Source organism: Aotus nancymaae, unplaced genomic scaffold (genome assembly GCF_030222135.1).
Source record: "Aotus nancymaae isolate 86718 unplaced genomic scaffold, 86718_ANA_hifiasm-v0.15.2.pri h1tg000020l, whole genome shotgun sequence".
Classification (NCBI taxonomy): domain Eukaryota; kingdom Metazoa; phylum Chordata; class Mammalia; order Primates; family Aotidae; genus Aotus; species Aotus nancymaae.
The window spans coordinates 20,034,706-20,051,137 of record NW_026988432.1 but is presented as its reverse complement, the minus strand read 5'-3'; the positions used below and the strand labels follow the sequence as shown (position 1 = coordinate 20,051,137).

General features: G+C 44.6%; 1 long non-coding RNA gene across 1 annotated transcript; it reads left to right on the top strand.

The window, feature by feature from the left end:
• The first annotated feature begins 45 nt into the window (after positions 1–45).
• LOC135276057 (uncharacterized) lies at positions 46–14,975 on the top strand. Its single transcript, XR_010343614.1, has 3 exons — positions 46–326; positions 12,765–12,814; positions 14,529–14,975. It is a non-coding gene; the product is annotated as an uncharacterized LOC135276057 (long non-coding RNA).
• Positions 14,976–16,432: the final 1,457 nt, after the last annotated feature.

The window sequence follows — 16,432 nt, the reverse complement described above, 5'->3', positions numbered from 1 at the left end:
CGCCCCGCCCTGCGCGTTTGCGCAGCTGGGAGGGCGCTGCCGGGCTCGGGGATCCTAGGCGCTCGAGACGCAGGCACAGACGGCCTCGCTTTTGCATCCTTCTTTCGCTGCCTCTCCAACTTTCCTTTCTGAATCTTCCAATTCTGCCCCAGCTGGAGGCGTGCGGGCCCTCTTACAAACCAGACCCCGATCCCCAGATACTGGAGGCTGGTTGAGTTTATGTCGCGAGACTGGGTGCACGGCGGTGGAGGGGACGCAGCGGGATGCATTAACTTTCTAATCTCCGTGAACCAACGTCCCTCGGTGTTCAGGACAGGAGCTATGATGTAAGTTCATTTAAAGTTATAAGGATCACTGTTAGGGAGGCCATAATACTGTGGTGGAAAGAACGAGGGCTTTGGAATACAAACCTGGGTTTTCCCTTTTACTAACCATGTGTCTTTAGATAAATTATCTACTCTGAATGAGCTTCAGTTTTTCTATTTGTGAAAGATGATATAAATAAGTTCACTGTCCAGGCATGTAAGAGCTGCTAATAAAGGGTCTGTCATTATTTTTAACTTTTTCCTTTTTTGGTGTTTTTTGTTTGTTTGTTTGAGACTGGGTCTTCTCTTGTTGCTCAGGCTGGAGTGCAGTGGTGCGATCATAACTCACTGCAGCCTCGAATTCCTGGGCTCAAGCGAGCCTCCCACTTCAGCCTCCCAAGTAGCTGGGACTACAGGTGCACGCCACCACACTCAGCTATTTTTTTAAAAAAATTTCGTGGAGATGGGGGAGGGGAGGAGTCTTCCTGTGTTGCCCAGGCTGGTCTCCACCTCCTGGGATCAAGTGATCCTCCTGCTTCAGCCTTCCAAAGTGCTGGTCTTACAGGCATGAGCCACCATGCCGGGCCCATTATTCTCAATTTAGTGGAATACCAGAGTTTGTCCCTGAAGCAAAAGAAAACCGTTTTTGTTATGAAAGTTCCTCAAAAAATGACTCCATACATAGGTTCAAGGCCTATCAAGAATATGAACCAGGGTCGGGTGCAGTGGCTAACGCCTGTAATCCCAGCACTTTGGGAAGTACTGAGGTTGCTGGAACCCTTGGGGCCAGGAGTTCAAGATCAGCCTGGCCAACATGATGAAACCCCTGACTACTCAAAATACAAAAATTAGCTGGGCGTGGGGGCATGTGCCTGTAAACACAGCTACTTAGGAGGCTGAGGCAGGAGAATCACTTGAACCTGGAAGGGGGAGGTTGCAGTGAGCCGAGATTGCGCCATTGCACTCCAGCCTGGAGACAGAGCAAGACTCCGTCTCAAAAAAAAAGAATATGTACCAAATACTATTCCTAAGGAATATTCGAACCAATTTTATGAACTTTCTGTTTTCCTCTTTGCTGAATGTTTTCTGTTGGCTCATGGATTAGGATCAATTGCTGCAAAGCAAATTACCCCAAACTTTAGCAGCCTAAAACCCCAAACATGTATTACCTTAGCAGTTTGAGACATTGTCTCAGTTCTATCTCCCAGGCTGGAGTGCAGTGGCGTCATCTCGGCTCACTGCAACCTCTGCCTCCCAGGTTCGAGCGATTCTCCTGCCTCAGCCTCCCAAGGAGCTGGGATTACAGGTGTGTGCCACCACACCCGGCTAGTTTTTGTATTTTTTTGTGGAGATGGGGTTTCGCCATGTTGGCCAGGCTGGTCTGGAACTCCTGACCTCAAGTGATCCGCCCGCCATGGTATCCCAAAATGCTGGGATTACAGGTGTGAGCCACCATTCCAGGCTCTACTTTGCGCAGTTTCTGATGGTCAGAAATAAGGTAGTGGGTTTGCTAGGGGTCCTGGCTCAGGTCTGTCCTGAATCATGCTGAGGGCAGGGACTGCAGTCATCTGAAAGCTTGGCTGGGTGGGGATCTGCCTCCGGGCTCACTCACAAGGTTAAGGGCAGAAAGCCACAGTTCCTTGCCAGGTGGGCGCCCCATAGAGCTGTTAATGATACAGCCACTGACTTCACCCAAAGTAGGTGATCAGAGAGAGAGAATATTAGTTACCCTTTTTTTTTTTTTTCTTGAGACAGAATGAGACGGAGTGGCACCATGGCCTGGGCTGGAGTGCAGTGGCGCCATCTCGGCTCACTGCGACTTCCGCTTCCCAGGTTCAAGCGATTCTCCTGCCTCAGCCTCCCAAGTAGCTAGGATTACAGGTGCCTGCCACCATGCCCAGCTAATTGTTTTGTATTTTTAGTAGAGATGGGATTTCACTACGTTGGCCAGGCTGGTCTCAAACTCCTGACCTCGTGATCCACCTGCCTCGGCCTCCCAAAGTGCTGGAATTACGGGTGTGAACCACCGTGCCCAGCCCCTTTTGTTTTATAATAAATTACCCCCAAACATCAAATGGCATTTGTTGTCTCACACTTCTGTGGAATAGGAATCTGGGCATGGGTTAGCTGAGGACTCGGAGCTGAGTCTCTCCATAGGCTGCAGTGAGGGTGTCAGCTGGGGCTGCAGTCAGTTTAACTTGAGACTCTTAAGTCTCACCTGGGTGGATCTCTTTCCATACGCACGCAGGTGGATGTTGGCCAGAGGTCTCCCTCAATTCTTTCCACATGGGTCTCTTGCTTGGCTAAAGCCAGCAAGCAAGATGGAAGTCAGAACCTTTAGTTGCCTAATCTCAGAAGGGATATCCCAAAACTTTCGCCATATTCGATTAATTAGGATCAAGTCACTTGGTCCAGCCTACACTCAAAGGAAGTGTATTACACACGGGCGTGGATGCCAGCAGGCGGGAATCGTGGGCCCTCTTAGAAAGCTCCCAACTGCAGTAACCAAAACTGAGGATGCAGTGCCGTTTCTAACCTGACTTGTTACGTGAAACGTCATTGTCTCTCCATATTCTACTGGTCACACAGACCAGCCCTGGGGTGAATACCAAGAGGTGGAGCTCAGTGGGTACCATCTTAGAGGCTGCCCACCACAGCCCGTCGAGATGAATTTCTCCTGCTCTGCCCCAGAGGCTGACTCGTGGACCACATCGATGGGCTCACTCATCCTCTGACTCCTGGTCAGGTGCAGCCAATGGAGAACACTTGTGGAAGAACAGAGGGGTGGTGTGAGGTTGGTGGTCTTTGTTCCCCTAGCTCCTCGTTGCAGGCTGGCTGCCTCCTCACTTGAGGGCCACCACTCCTGCCAGGTGGCACCAAGAGACTCATCTGAACTGCCCTTCAGGAATTTCATTTCATTTGATCATTAAAACTGAATGTACAGGCTAGACATGGTGGCTTACACCTGTAATCTCAGCACCTTAGGAGGCTGAGGCAGGCAGACGACTTGAGGCCCGGAGTTCGAGACCAGCCTGGGCAACAGGGCGAAAACCTGTCTCTACTACAAATACAAAAATTAGCTGGGTGTGGTGGCATTCTCCTGTAATCCTAGCTACTCAGGAGGCTGAGGCAGGAGAATTGCTTGAACCTGGGATGCAGAAGTCGCAGTGAGCCAAGATCAGGCCACTGCATTCCAGCCTGGGTGACAGAGTGAGACTCTGTCTCAAAAAAAAAAAAAATTGAATTTACACAGCAACATTCTGTTGTGAAATAAAAAGTGTATATAGGTTCGTACAAGCAGGCTGTACAAGAAGGTCACTTAAATTCCTACCCCCTCCTCAGTCCACACCTAGAGACTCACAGGATTTCTCTAAGTCCAGTTAGTACAGGATGGAAAAAATGGGGCTCGTGCTGACATCTGCATAATATGCTGGCACATGCCAGACATGAACAGCTCTTCTACTGTAGCCTCGCTTGGGAGAAGCCCTAAAAAGACGGTGGTGAAGGGAAGTCATCTCAGATGGTGGAACTGAGCACTGTGACTGCATTTCCACTTCTCAGCTAAGTAGAGATGGCCTGAAGGACTGATGGACACTGGTTCGAGGGTTGGCCAGTTGATCAGGGAATAAGAATAAGAGTAAAGATTAGGTACAGGAGGTCTGGTGGGGATGTGGATGGAGCTTTTTAAATGGGCACTGAATGTGAAGATTTTTGTCCTCTGCAAACATCCATCAGAAGGCATTCGGTATGGAGGAGGTCTCTATCATCTGTGGATGTTGGACTTTTCCCCCCAAAACATCCCCGTTCTTGGTCAAAGAGCCCATGTACGAATGCATGTGTTCAGCCTCATGGACTGCCCTTCATCCTGGCTGATCTGGCTGGCCACTGTCACTGTTAAGTACCCAACCTGCCAACAGCAGAAGCCAACTTTGAGAACCTGATAGGACACGATTCTGTTTTTTTTTTTTTTTCTGAGACAGAGTCTGGTTCTGTTGTCCAGGCTGGAGTGCAGTGGCATGATCTCAGCTCACTGCAACCTCCAACTCCTGGTTTCAAGCGATTCTCCTGCCTCAACCTCCTGAGTAGCTGGGACTACAGGTGCCCGCCACCATGCTCGGCTAATTTTTCTATTTTTAGTAGAGCTGGGGTTTCACCATATTGGCCAGGCTGGTCTCGAACTCCTGACCTTCTGATCCGTCCGCCTCAGCCTCCCAAAGTGTTGAGATTACAGGTGTAAGCCCCCTCACCCGGTCAGGACACGATTCTTTAGGGAGACTAGCTGGCCACTTGATGGCAAGCGAATTACATCAGACCCCTGGAGGAATGAGCGATATGCCTCCCAGGTGTAGACTCAGTCCACTCAGGGATGTGCCTTCTCTGCCTGCAGCACCCACATGTATGGACTTACAGAATGCTGCATGCATCTCTATGGTACACAGTATCTCTCACCTGCGGACACATTTCAGTAAAGGATGTGTGACAGTGAGCTCATACTTACGGAATTCAGTGCTCTAACCATGTGCTTTGTGTTAAATTAGATTATTATTTAAAATAATCAGACATGCCCCTGTGAACCCAGAAAATCAGAGACACGTCTCAGTTGATTTAGAAAGTTTATTTTGCCAAGGTTGAGGATGCACCCGTGACAGCCTCAGGAAGTCCTGATGACATGTGCCCAAGGTGGTCAGAGCAGCTTGGTTTTGTACATTTTAGCAAGACACAAGACATCAATCAATAGATATAAGAAGTACATTGGTGAGGTCTGGAAAGGCGGGACAACTTGAAGCAAAGGCAGGAAGACTCCAAGCCGGGAGGGGGTTTCCAGGTCACAGACAGGTGAGACACGAACGGTTGCATTCTTTGGAGTTTCTGATTAGCTCTTTTGAAAGAGGCAAATCAGATACGCATCTATCTCAGTAAGCAGAGAGAGAACTTCATAGAATGAGAGGCAGGTTTGCCTTAAGCAGTTTCCAGCTGAGTTCTTTAGTGATTTTGGGGGTCCAAGGTATTTTCCTTTCACACTCCCCTCTCCTATACAGAAGGACCATAGGATATTGGTAGGTGTGATGCAAGCAAAGGTTTAGAATGTCTTTGTATAGTTGAATTTTGTTTTCTTGCTTCTGCCATTGTTAGGGAAGCAGGGGCCTAGAAGGGCTAGAGTGACACCATTTTCAGTTCAGCTCCATCTTGAGACTAACAAGGCACATTCCTTGCCAGTCACGACCCATATTTACAGTTGAGAAAACAGCCTAAAGATACCTGCAAGGACACAATCATAAAACAACAGAAAGACCAGATGTCCCAATACCCGTAATATATGCTTTCAAGATAATTATAGTTATGCTTTAATGTACTTATATACTAAAATGTCAAGGACAGTGTTTTTTTAAATCAAAAAATAAATTTTGTCATGCTGTCAGCTCACACACATGTAAGCACAGCTTAGTTTAGCCTTTACATAGACAAAACCCCTATATATGAAAAAGCTTAAACAGGCTGGGCGCAGTGGCTCACACCTGTAATCCCAGGAGGGATTTGGGAGGCCGAGGCGGGTGGATCACCTGAGGTCAGTAGTTTCAGACAAGCTTGGCCAACATGGTGAAACCCTGTCTACTAAATATAAAAAAATTAGTTGGATATGGTGGTGGGTACTTGTAATCCCAGTTACTTGGGAGGCTGAGGCAGGAGAATCGCTTGAACCTAGGAGGCAGAGGTTGCAGCGAGCCGAGATTGCGCCACTGCACTCCGGCCTGGGCAACAGATCGAGACTCCGTCTCAAAAAAGAAAAAAAAAAAAAACGTGAAAGGGCACTCCTTTGCTTGCTTCCTAAGGATGCCCTACTGCGTAATGGAGGAGCTTTCAGTAAACTCTCACTCCACCCTGCAATTTGTCTTGAATTCCTTCCTGCCTGTAATTCAGGGGAGCCCTCTCTTGGGGTCTGGATCAAGATCGCTTTTTCTGTGAACACCATCACCATGAGAAGAACGTGCCCTGATTGACCCACTGGTTCAAGGAGGGTGAGAGACATCTGGAGAAGATGGGGACCCAATCTTCAGCTTGGAGACACGCCCAGCTGAGCTCAGCCCAAATCAGTGACCTGTAGATACATGAGTGAGAATAAACGGTTGTTGGGTTAGGCCCCTGAGTTCTGGAGGCATTTTGTTACACCTCTTTACTGTGGCAATAGTAAACTAACACATGCTCTATTACCCAGAAGTGTGGGCTTAAAAGAATACTTGAATGGCCAGGTGCGGTGGCTCCAGCCTGTAATCTCAACACTTTGGGAAGCCAACGTAGGAGGACCACATGAGGCCAGGAGTTCAAGACCAGCCTGCGAAACATAGTGAGACCTCCCCCCAACCCCCATCTCTACAAAATTTTTTAAAAATTAGCCTGGCATCGTGGCACACGCCTGTAATCCCAGCTACTCAAGACGGCCAGAATGAACGGCATTGTTCGTCTGTCTCCTCATTCCGATTCTGGCCAGCAAGGGGCGCCCTCCCACTGCGGTCCTCGCTGTTAGGTCTCGGTGCCCACTCAGGTTTGCGCTGAAGATTGCTTCACGGGATGCGAGTCTTCGTTATTTTAATGTGGCGTCCCCCACAGGCTACCGTACCTGGCCGCCGGCCCGGGGTTAGGGCACTTGACGCCGGCGCCGCCATGTTGTCTCGGGCCACTTCCGCATTTCGGGCGCTTGGTCCTGCATTTCCTACTTGGTCCTGTTCGCGGCGCCGCTTCTCCGAGTGTTGGGGAGTTCGAGGTGGTGAGGAGCCCGGGGCTCGCCCTCGTCGCGGGGACACTGCCTTCCAGGCTCTGTTCCCAGGCACACTTAGAGACATCTACAAAGAGCCTTCTTGGACATTCGGTTTTTTGCTCCTCAAAATAGGCTTGGGAAAGAGAACAGACAAACATCATCGCGAGCGTCTCTAGGGTTCGTTTCCCTGTCCCAGGATCGGGAATCGGGGAGGAGTCTATGCAGAGTTCACTGAATTTAACAAATCAGTGAAGCAACTGGAAAATCTCAGTACTATTTTAAATCAGATCGAGGGCAGTGGCTCAGGGCTGTAATCCCAGCACTTTCGGAGGGCGAGGTGGAGAGTGGGGGCGGGGGGGGGATTGCTTGAGGCCTTAAGTTCGAGACCAGCCTGGGCAAAGTGGTGAGACCCGCCCCCCCCCCGCCCCCACTCCTCTTCAAAAAATACAAAAATTAGCCGGGCTTAGTGGCATGGGATTGTGGTCCCAGCTACTCAGGAGGCTGAGGTGGGAGGATCACTTGAACCAGGGAGGTTGAGGCTTCAGTGAGCTGTGATCACGCCGCTGCACTCCAGCTACAGAGCGACATCCTGCCTCTAATTAATAAATATAGATAGATGACAGATGCAATAAAAAATAAAATTGGCTTGTAAACGGCAAACTAAACGTGGGAATTATCATTATGATGAAACTATTAATTTGAGGAACCAAAAACTTAACTTTCTTTTTCCTGTAGTTAAGTTTAAGCACTTAGATTTGCTTCAGTGATTCCCAGGCTTTTTCATGATCACAGGCTGCTTGCTTGTAAGCACCTTATCTCTCACTAAAAAAGTTACAATCATTTGAAAGTCCCGCTGGATCTCACTCTTTAAAAAGGGCGAACAGTGGTAACACCTGTACAGTCAGAGCTCTGAATGAAGCCAGATACGTTCCATAGATCACAGAATTCATTTTCTGGCTTGCTGACCCTGGTCAAGTTTCTTAACCCTCTGAGCCACAGATGTTTCAATTGTAAAGTGATAATAACCCTTCACTGGGAAGGTTATTGTGAGGATAATATGAGATCAAGTGTACCAAAATGCCTAACATGTGCTTGACATCCAGTAAGCCTTCTGAACTGGGATATAAATGGCATTAATAGTTAATCATTGTTATTCTTTTGTTCCATGATAGGCATGAATCACAACTTTAAGCCTTCAAACTGCTGAGAGCTGCTTGGTGGACCTCCTCTCCCAATTCACCCCACTCACTAAACCTCGCTTCCCTCAACAGTGGGCTTTCTGGACAGAATTTCAGAATGTTTCAAACTGTAGGTCCTTCCCACAGCCCCGAATCTCAGCAAATGACTGGTCTCTTGCTTCAAGTCATTAAATGGATGCTCTCTGACAGCCCTCTCTTGAAACCTACAAACCTTCATGCTTTGACATCCATCCTTTCCCTCTAGTGCAACGCAAGTCGCATCCTCCCTCTGGCTAACCTCTCCACCTATCTCTGGATTTCCCACACCTCTCCAGTCTAATCTCCACACTCTAGCCAGGGTGAACACTTGCAAATATAAACACATTTTCATTTCATTCTCTGTCTAGCAACCTTCCATGGGCTTCCTTCTGCTCTGAGGGTTCACCCCAACATCCTTACAGGTTTACCAGGCTGTGTATGCTCTGGCTTGCCATTGCTGCTTTATTTTTTATTTATTCTTTTGAGATAGGGGTGATCTTCCCACCTCAGCTTCAAAAGTAGCTGGGACTACAGGCACACGCCATATTGCCTGGCTAATTGTGTGTGTATATGTGTGTGTGTGTGTGTGTGTGTGCAGAGATGGGGTTTGGGGATTTTTCCCTGTTGCCCAGGTTGGTCTCGAACTCCTGGGCTCAAGGGATACACCCACCTCAACCTCCCAAAGTGCTAGGATTACAGGCGTGAGCCACCGCACCTGGCCCTATTGCTTTTTAAAGGTACAAATAGCTTTAACCCAGGCTAGCTTCTTCACTGAATTGTTACGGGTACGATGTAGGATTTGGGATCGCTGTTAAGAAAGGTAAAGACAGAGTCAAAGAACATTTTCTCTATAGAGATGGGGAAACTTTCAAAGCAGAATTAATTGTGTTCTCTAAAAGCAATGAAGTCCTCTTGGTTAGTTTGAAGAACAGTCATGTATTAGTTTAGTAGGAGTCGAGGCTCTTAAGAGGTCTCTGTGGGTCTCAGAAGCTCAGCTGATGATATCTTAGTTAATCAGGTTTGGGTTTTTTATTTTTCGTTTTTGTTGTTGTTGTTGTTGTTGTTGGAACAAGTCATAAAAATATTTTCACCCCCAGCCACCAAATCCTGTAAAATAGCTCAGTCTTTGACAAATTCAGTAAATATAAAAGAGCCCTTCTGAGTTCCTATTTACTCAAGATGTTTGCATTGATAAAATCTTGATACAAGTTTTCTAGAATCTTGAACTTTCAAAGCTCCTTTAGAAAGTCCTTTGTGTTGTTTTTATTAAACTCTTCAATAAGCACAAAGTTTTTATGTTGTTCACACAAAATTTAAATAAGGAAGCTGAAGGTAGGTGGGAACCCCCAAATGGATGGTAACAGAAAACCTCCTATAGGATTTCCATAGATTGGTTTGTTTATTCATTATGCAGCTTGGCTCAGCAGAACCGTTTTATAATGAAACTGCAAGATGACTCCCAGTGGGCAAATCAACCTCTATTCTAAAGGTTGATTCTTATCAACTGGGAGAATTGATTCCTGATGAGTAATGCTAGACTAAAAAACCCTCCCACGTACACTTCACAAGCCAGATCCAATATCTTTAATCCTCTCGTGGAAAAGAAACAAGGAGACATTTCAGGGTTTACAACAACCTGAAATAATTGCAACATTCTCACAACAGGGGCTAAAGGAACACTGACATCTTTCCAAATGGAAATCATAAACAGGTTATCTGGAGTGAGACTATATCTTAAACTTGGCCTGCGCATCTTGGATTTTTTTTTTTTTTTTTTTTTTTGAGATGGAGTCTTGCTCTGTGGCCCAGGCTGGAGTGCAGTGATTCAATTTTGGCTCACTGGAATCTCTGCCTCCTGGGTTCAAGCAATTCTCCTGCCTCAGCCTCCTGAGTTGCTGGGACTACCAGCATGCGCCACCAGGCCTGGCTAATATTTTTGTATTTAAATTTAATTGAAAGATGGGGTTTCACCATGTTGGTCAGGTTGGTCTCCAACTCCTGACCTCAAATGATCCTCCCACCTTGGCCTCCCAAAGTGCTGTGATTACAGGTGTGAGCCACTGCGCCTGGCCAGCACTTTGGATTTTTAACCACCATCCTAGATCAGGAAGTTTAAATTTCTGTTCATATTAAAACTTGCCATCCTCATATTTATTGTTAATACCTGCATTACTATTTGATTCAAGTTTTGAAGCAAAATTCCTGATGATTTTAAAACCGTGAGAGCTATTTCTTCCTATGCTTCTTATTATTGAGGTTATCTTAACTGATAATTAATTGGACAATATAGAGGTAAATCCATACTGGTCTTTGAAACATTCTTTCAGATTCCATTGGTGCTTTCCACTATTTTGCCACGACTTTAAGATGTTACGCAAAGAAAATGTGTGTGTATATACATGGCCTAGCAAAACACACTGTTCTTTGTCTATAACCATGAACAGAAAGTCCCCATCTCTGGGCACTGCCAGTCACCCCAGAGGACAATGTGAAGAGCTGGGGTTGCTGTTCTAGGGAGAAACTTGTGAGCTTGGGCGAGACTCAGTTTGGGAGGCTTTGTGACTTAAGCAGGAAAAATATTAACTCAAATTACTCCCTTGGCCTAAAAATCATTTCTATTTTTTATTGTTTAATTCTTGAAATAGAAATGTATTCATATGATTCAAAATATTTTTAATTTTAAAAGTATAAAATGGTAATTCCATATTTAAAAGTCTCATTCCTCATAACCACTTTCTCTAGTCTCTTTTATATCTAGAAATTCTTGTTGAGAATATGACTATATTCCTCCCAGTCTACCTCCTTTATTCCTTCCTTCCTTTCTTTAAAACAGCTTTTATTTTTTTGAGGCATAAATAATTTACAACAGCTTGGGTGCAGTGGCTCACGCCTGTAATCCCAGCACTTTGAGAGGCCAAGGCGGGCAGATCACCTGAGGTCAGGAGTTTGAGACCAGCCTGGCCAACATGGTGAAACTCCGTTTCTACTAAAATTACAAAAATTAGCTGGGCACTGTGGCACATGCCTGCAATCTCAGCTACTCAGGAGGCTGAGGAAGGAGAATCTCTTGAACTCAGGAGGTGGAAGTTGCAGTGAGCTGAGATAGTGCCCCTGTACACCAGCCTGGGTGACAGAGTGAGACCCCATCTCAAAAAAGAACAAAACAAAAAACCCACCCCCAACCAATATATATATATGACAAAGTACACACATTTAAAATGTGCAATTTGATATGTTTTAACATATGTATATACCTGTGAAACCATCACCACAATTGGTGTTAGGGAACAAATTCATCACCCCAAAAAGTTTTCTAATGCATTTCCCTAGTGGCTAATGATGTTGAGCATCTTTTCATGTGCTTTTTTGCCTTACTTATGTCTTCTCTGTTGAAGTGTGCGTTCAGATCTTTTGTGAAGACAAGGTATAGTTTCAGGTAGGGATCCAAGTTCATTTTTTTGTATGTGGATACCAAATGTCCTGGCACCATTTGTTGAGAAGGTCATCCTTTCTCCACCTCACTGCTTTTGTAACCTTATTAAATATCAGTTGTCCACTGATGTGTGGATTTCTTTGTGGACTCTATTAGGTTCCATCTGTCTGCTGTCTTTAAGCCGATGCTATGCTGTTTTGGTTGCTATCGCTTTATAACAGTTTTCTCTTTTTTTCCCTAATTTCACCTTTATTTTATTTTTAAAATTTTAACTTTTATTATAAAGGGTACATGTGCAGCTTTGTTGCATGGGTAAATCGCATGACTCTGAAGTTTGAGGTCCCAACGATCCTGTTCGCCAAGCAGTCAGCATAGTACCCAACAAGCGGTTCTTCAGCCCATGCTGGTAACAGTTTTCAAGATTAATAAGAGTTCTTCCTCCAACTTTGGTTTTCTTCTGCAGAGTTCTTTTGGCTATTCTAGGTCCTTTGCATTTCCAGATGAATTTTAGAATCAGCTTATCAATTTTTACCAAAAAAATTCTTGAGGAATTTCAAATTGGAATTGCATCGACTCTGCACCTCAATTTCATCACCTCCTCTTTTTTCTATTTTGTATGAAAGGTTGTCACCATACATACAGTTCTGCAGCTGGCTCCTCTCACTCCACAGTGAATGAAGATCTTTCATTCTTCTCCCTTAGCTCCCATTATAGTTTCATTGTATCTTGTCGGGATGGACCTTAGTTCATTTAACTGTAGTTAAACAGATGGATTGCTAGCTTACTGCCAATATTTTGCCATGAGAAACAGTGCTGCAGTATAATCACCATACATGTCATTTCCCTTGTGGGCAAATGTATCTGCAGGATGAATTTGAGAAGTGTGATTGCCAGGTCAGAGGGAATATACACTTAAAATTTTAATGATTATGGCTAAATTGCCTTTCCTAGAGTTTCATCAATTTATATACCTATCAGTAATGAAATAGAAGGCTGGTTTTGCCACAGCCTTAGCAGTGCATTACTAAACTTTCTTGTTTTTGCAAAATTAACAGGTGAAGATGGGCCTATCAGAATCATTTTGTTCTGCGTTTCTTTATTTCAGGTAAGTTGAGACATCTTTTCATGTGTTTAAGAGCCATTTGTATTCTTTTTTTTTTTTTTTTGAGACAGAGTCTGGCTCTGTTGCCCAGGCTGGAGTGCAGTAGCGCAATCTCAGTTCACTGCAACTTCTACCTCCCAGGTTCGAGCAATTCTCCTGCCTCAGCCTCCCTAGTAGCTGGGACTACAGTTGCACACCTGGCTCATTTTTGTACTTTTTTTTTTTTTGAGATGAAGTCTCACTCTGTTGCCCAAGCTAGAGTACAGTGGCACGATCTCGGCTCACTACAACCTCCACACCTCGTGGGGCCAAGTGATTCTCCTGTCTCAGCCTCTTGAATAGCTGGGACTATAGGCATGCACCACCATGCCTGGCTAATTTTTGTATTTTTAGTAGAGATGGGGTTTCACTATGTTGGCAAGGCTGATTGAGAACTCCTGACCTCGTGATCCACCCGCCTTGGCCTCCCAAAGTGCTGGATTACAGGTGTGAGCCACCATGCCCGGCCCCATTTGTATTTCTTTTTCTCTGAGTTTTTTTTTCTTCACATCCTTGGCTGCTATGGTCTGGTTTGTGCCCCCTTAAAATTCATAGGCTGAAATCCTAACCTCCAAGGTGATATTAGAAGGTGGAGACTTTGAGAGGTGATTAAGTCAGGAGGGATTATGTCTTTATAAAATAGTCCCGAAGGAGCTTGTTTGCTCTTTCCACCATGTAAAGAAATAGTCAAAGGGCACCGTTTGTGAACCACGAAGCATTTCCTCAGTAGGCACTGAATCTGCCAGCCCCTTGACCTAAGACTTCCTAGCTTCTGCCAGAACTCTGAGAAAAAATTTCTGTTGCTTATATGAACCATGCAATTTGTGGTATTTTGTTATAGCAGCCTTAACAGACTTGCACACTTTTTCTCCACTTTGCCGTTTGTCTTTGCTTATACCTTTTTTTTTCTTTTTGGCCATAATGGAGATTTTTAAATTATTTATGTATTTGAAATTATTAGCCTTTCCTTTGAGGCTTTAGATTTTTAGTCTTAATTAGAAAGTCTTTCTCCACTCCAAGGCTGTATTTGAATATTCTCATGATTTTCTTTATATACTTTTATGAGTTTTTGTTTGTTCATTTTTTACATTTAAATCTCTTCATTAGTTGGAGTCTATTCTACTACAGTGTGAGATACCTAATTTGTTTTCCTGTTGTCTCAACACCATCTATTTAAAAGTCCATCTTTCCCCCCACCCATCTTTGATGCCACTTCTGTATATAGTAAATGTTCACGTTTGAGTCTATTTCTGGATCTTCTATTCTGTTCCATGGGATGTCTGTGTAATGCATCAGAACCACACTATGTTTTTGAAGTTATAATATGGTGTAATATCTGGTAGAAGTAGTCTCACCTCATCGCTTATGGTTTTCTGACATTAATTTTTCTACATGAACTTTAGAATCAGCCTATTACAGGAAACTGTTGGCATTTTTTTTTAATAATTTTTTTTTTTTTTTTTTAATAAAAATGGGGTTTCACCATATTGGCCAGGCTGGTCTTGAACTCCTGACCTCAAGTGATCCACCCACCTCAGCCTCCCAAAGTGCTGGGATTATAGGTGTGAGCCACCGTGCCCGGCCAACTGTTGGCATTTTTATGGGGATCATATGCCATTTATAAGTTATTGCAGGGAGAATCGACCCTTTCTGGTGATGTCCTTTTTTTTTTTTTGAGACAGAGTCTCACTGTCATCCAGGCTGGAATGCAGTGGTGCGGTCTTGGCTCACAACCTCTGCCTCCCAGGTTCGAGTGATTCTCCTGCCTCAGCCTCCTAAATAGCTGGGACTACAAGTGCACACCACCACGCCTGGCTAATTTTTGTATTTTTAGTAGAGACGGGATTTTACCACATTGGCCAAGCTGGTCTCCAACTCCTGACCTCAGGTGATCCACCTGCCTCAGGCTCCTAAAGTGCTGGGATTACAGGTGTGAGCCACCGCGCCTGGCTCTGATGTGGTGCCTTATCCAAGAACAGGATATGCTTTTCATTTACTCAATTCACTGTTTGTTTTATAGTTTTATTCGCATATGGCTTACTTGTAAAGTTTATTCCTACATATTTTATCTTTTTTGTTGCAATTGTAATTACAATATTTTCTCATTAAATTTTCTAACTCGTTATTGTTTGTATAAATGAAAGTTATCTATATATTTGTTTCCATTATTTTGATGAATTCTTATTATAGTTTTTTAATTGAACCTCTTGGGTTTTCCCAGAATGCTTCCATAACACCTTCAAACAGTGATAGATTTCTCTTCTTACAATTTTTATACTTCTAATTTATTGGGTCCTTTTTTTTATTTTTTTGAGACAGAGTCTCACTTTGTTGCCCAGGTTAAAGTGCAGTGGCGTGATCTCTGTTCACTGCAACCTCTGCCTCCTGGGTTCAAGCGATTCTTCTGCCTCAGCCTCCCGAGTAGCTGCGACTACACCACTACACCCGGCTAATTTTGTATTTTTGGTAGAGACCAGGTTTCACCATGTTGCCCAACCTGGTTTCAAACTCCTGAGCTCAAGCGATCCACCTGCCCCGGCCTCCCAAAGTGCTGGGATTTCAGGCGTGAGCCACTGTGCCCGGCCATTATTGTGTCCAATTGCATTCAAATTATTCTTCCCCTTTAAACTTCTTCCTTGACTGGGTACAGTGACTCACACCTGTAATCCCAGCACTTTGGGAGGCCGAGGTGGGCGGAACACTTGGGGCCAGGAGTTCAAGACCAGCCTGGCCAACATGGTGGAAACCCATCTCTACCAAAAATACAAAAATTAGCCAGGCACAGTGGCACTGTTTTCCACAGCTGCGTTGGTCTGAGTATATTGGTGGTTACAACTAATTGATCGCAACCAGTTACAGATTTTTTTTGTTTTTCTCCACTCCACTGCTTTGCTTCCAAAGTGCTGGGATTACAGGCGTGAGCCACCATTGCTTGGCCTTATTATTTTTAATTGATATGAAATTAACATAAGATTAACCATTTTAAAATGCATAACTCAGTAGCATTTAGTGTATTCACAATATTGTGTGACTACATCAATCAAGTTCCAAAACATTTTCTTCACCGCAAAAGAAAACCCTATGCTTATTGTGGTGCTGAATTTTGTGTCAACTTAGCTAGGTTATGGTGCCCAGCTATTTGGTCAAATAAGTCAAGATGTTGCTATGACGGTATTAACATTTAAATCAGCAGACTGAGGTCCGTGAGGAGGAAAGAATTCTGCCTCAGTTTCCAGTATTTAGGTTCAAGACCGAAACATCAATTCCTTTCAGAACTTCAGCCTGCTAGCCTGCCTGTCCTTAACCTTTGCAAGCCCTCACAATCATGGAGACTAATTTGTCAGAATCAACAAATCCTCCCCATAGATGTATACAAATGACAGATGTTTGTATGCATATATCCTATAGATCTTATTTCTCAGGAGAACCGTAACATTAAACACTCACTAAACACTCACTCCTCAATCTCCCCTTCCTCCAGCCCCTTCCTGGCAACCACTAATCTGCCTTCTGTCTCTGTGGATTTATCTATTCTGGGTAGGTAAATGGAATCCTACAAGATGTGACTTTTTGAGTCTGGCT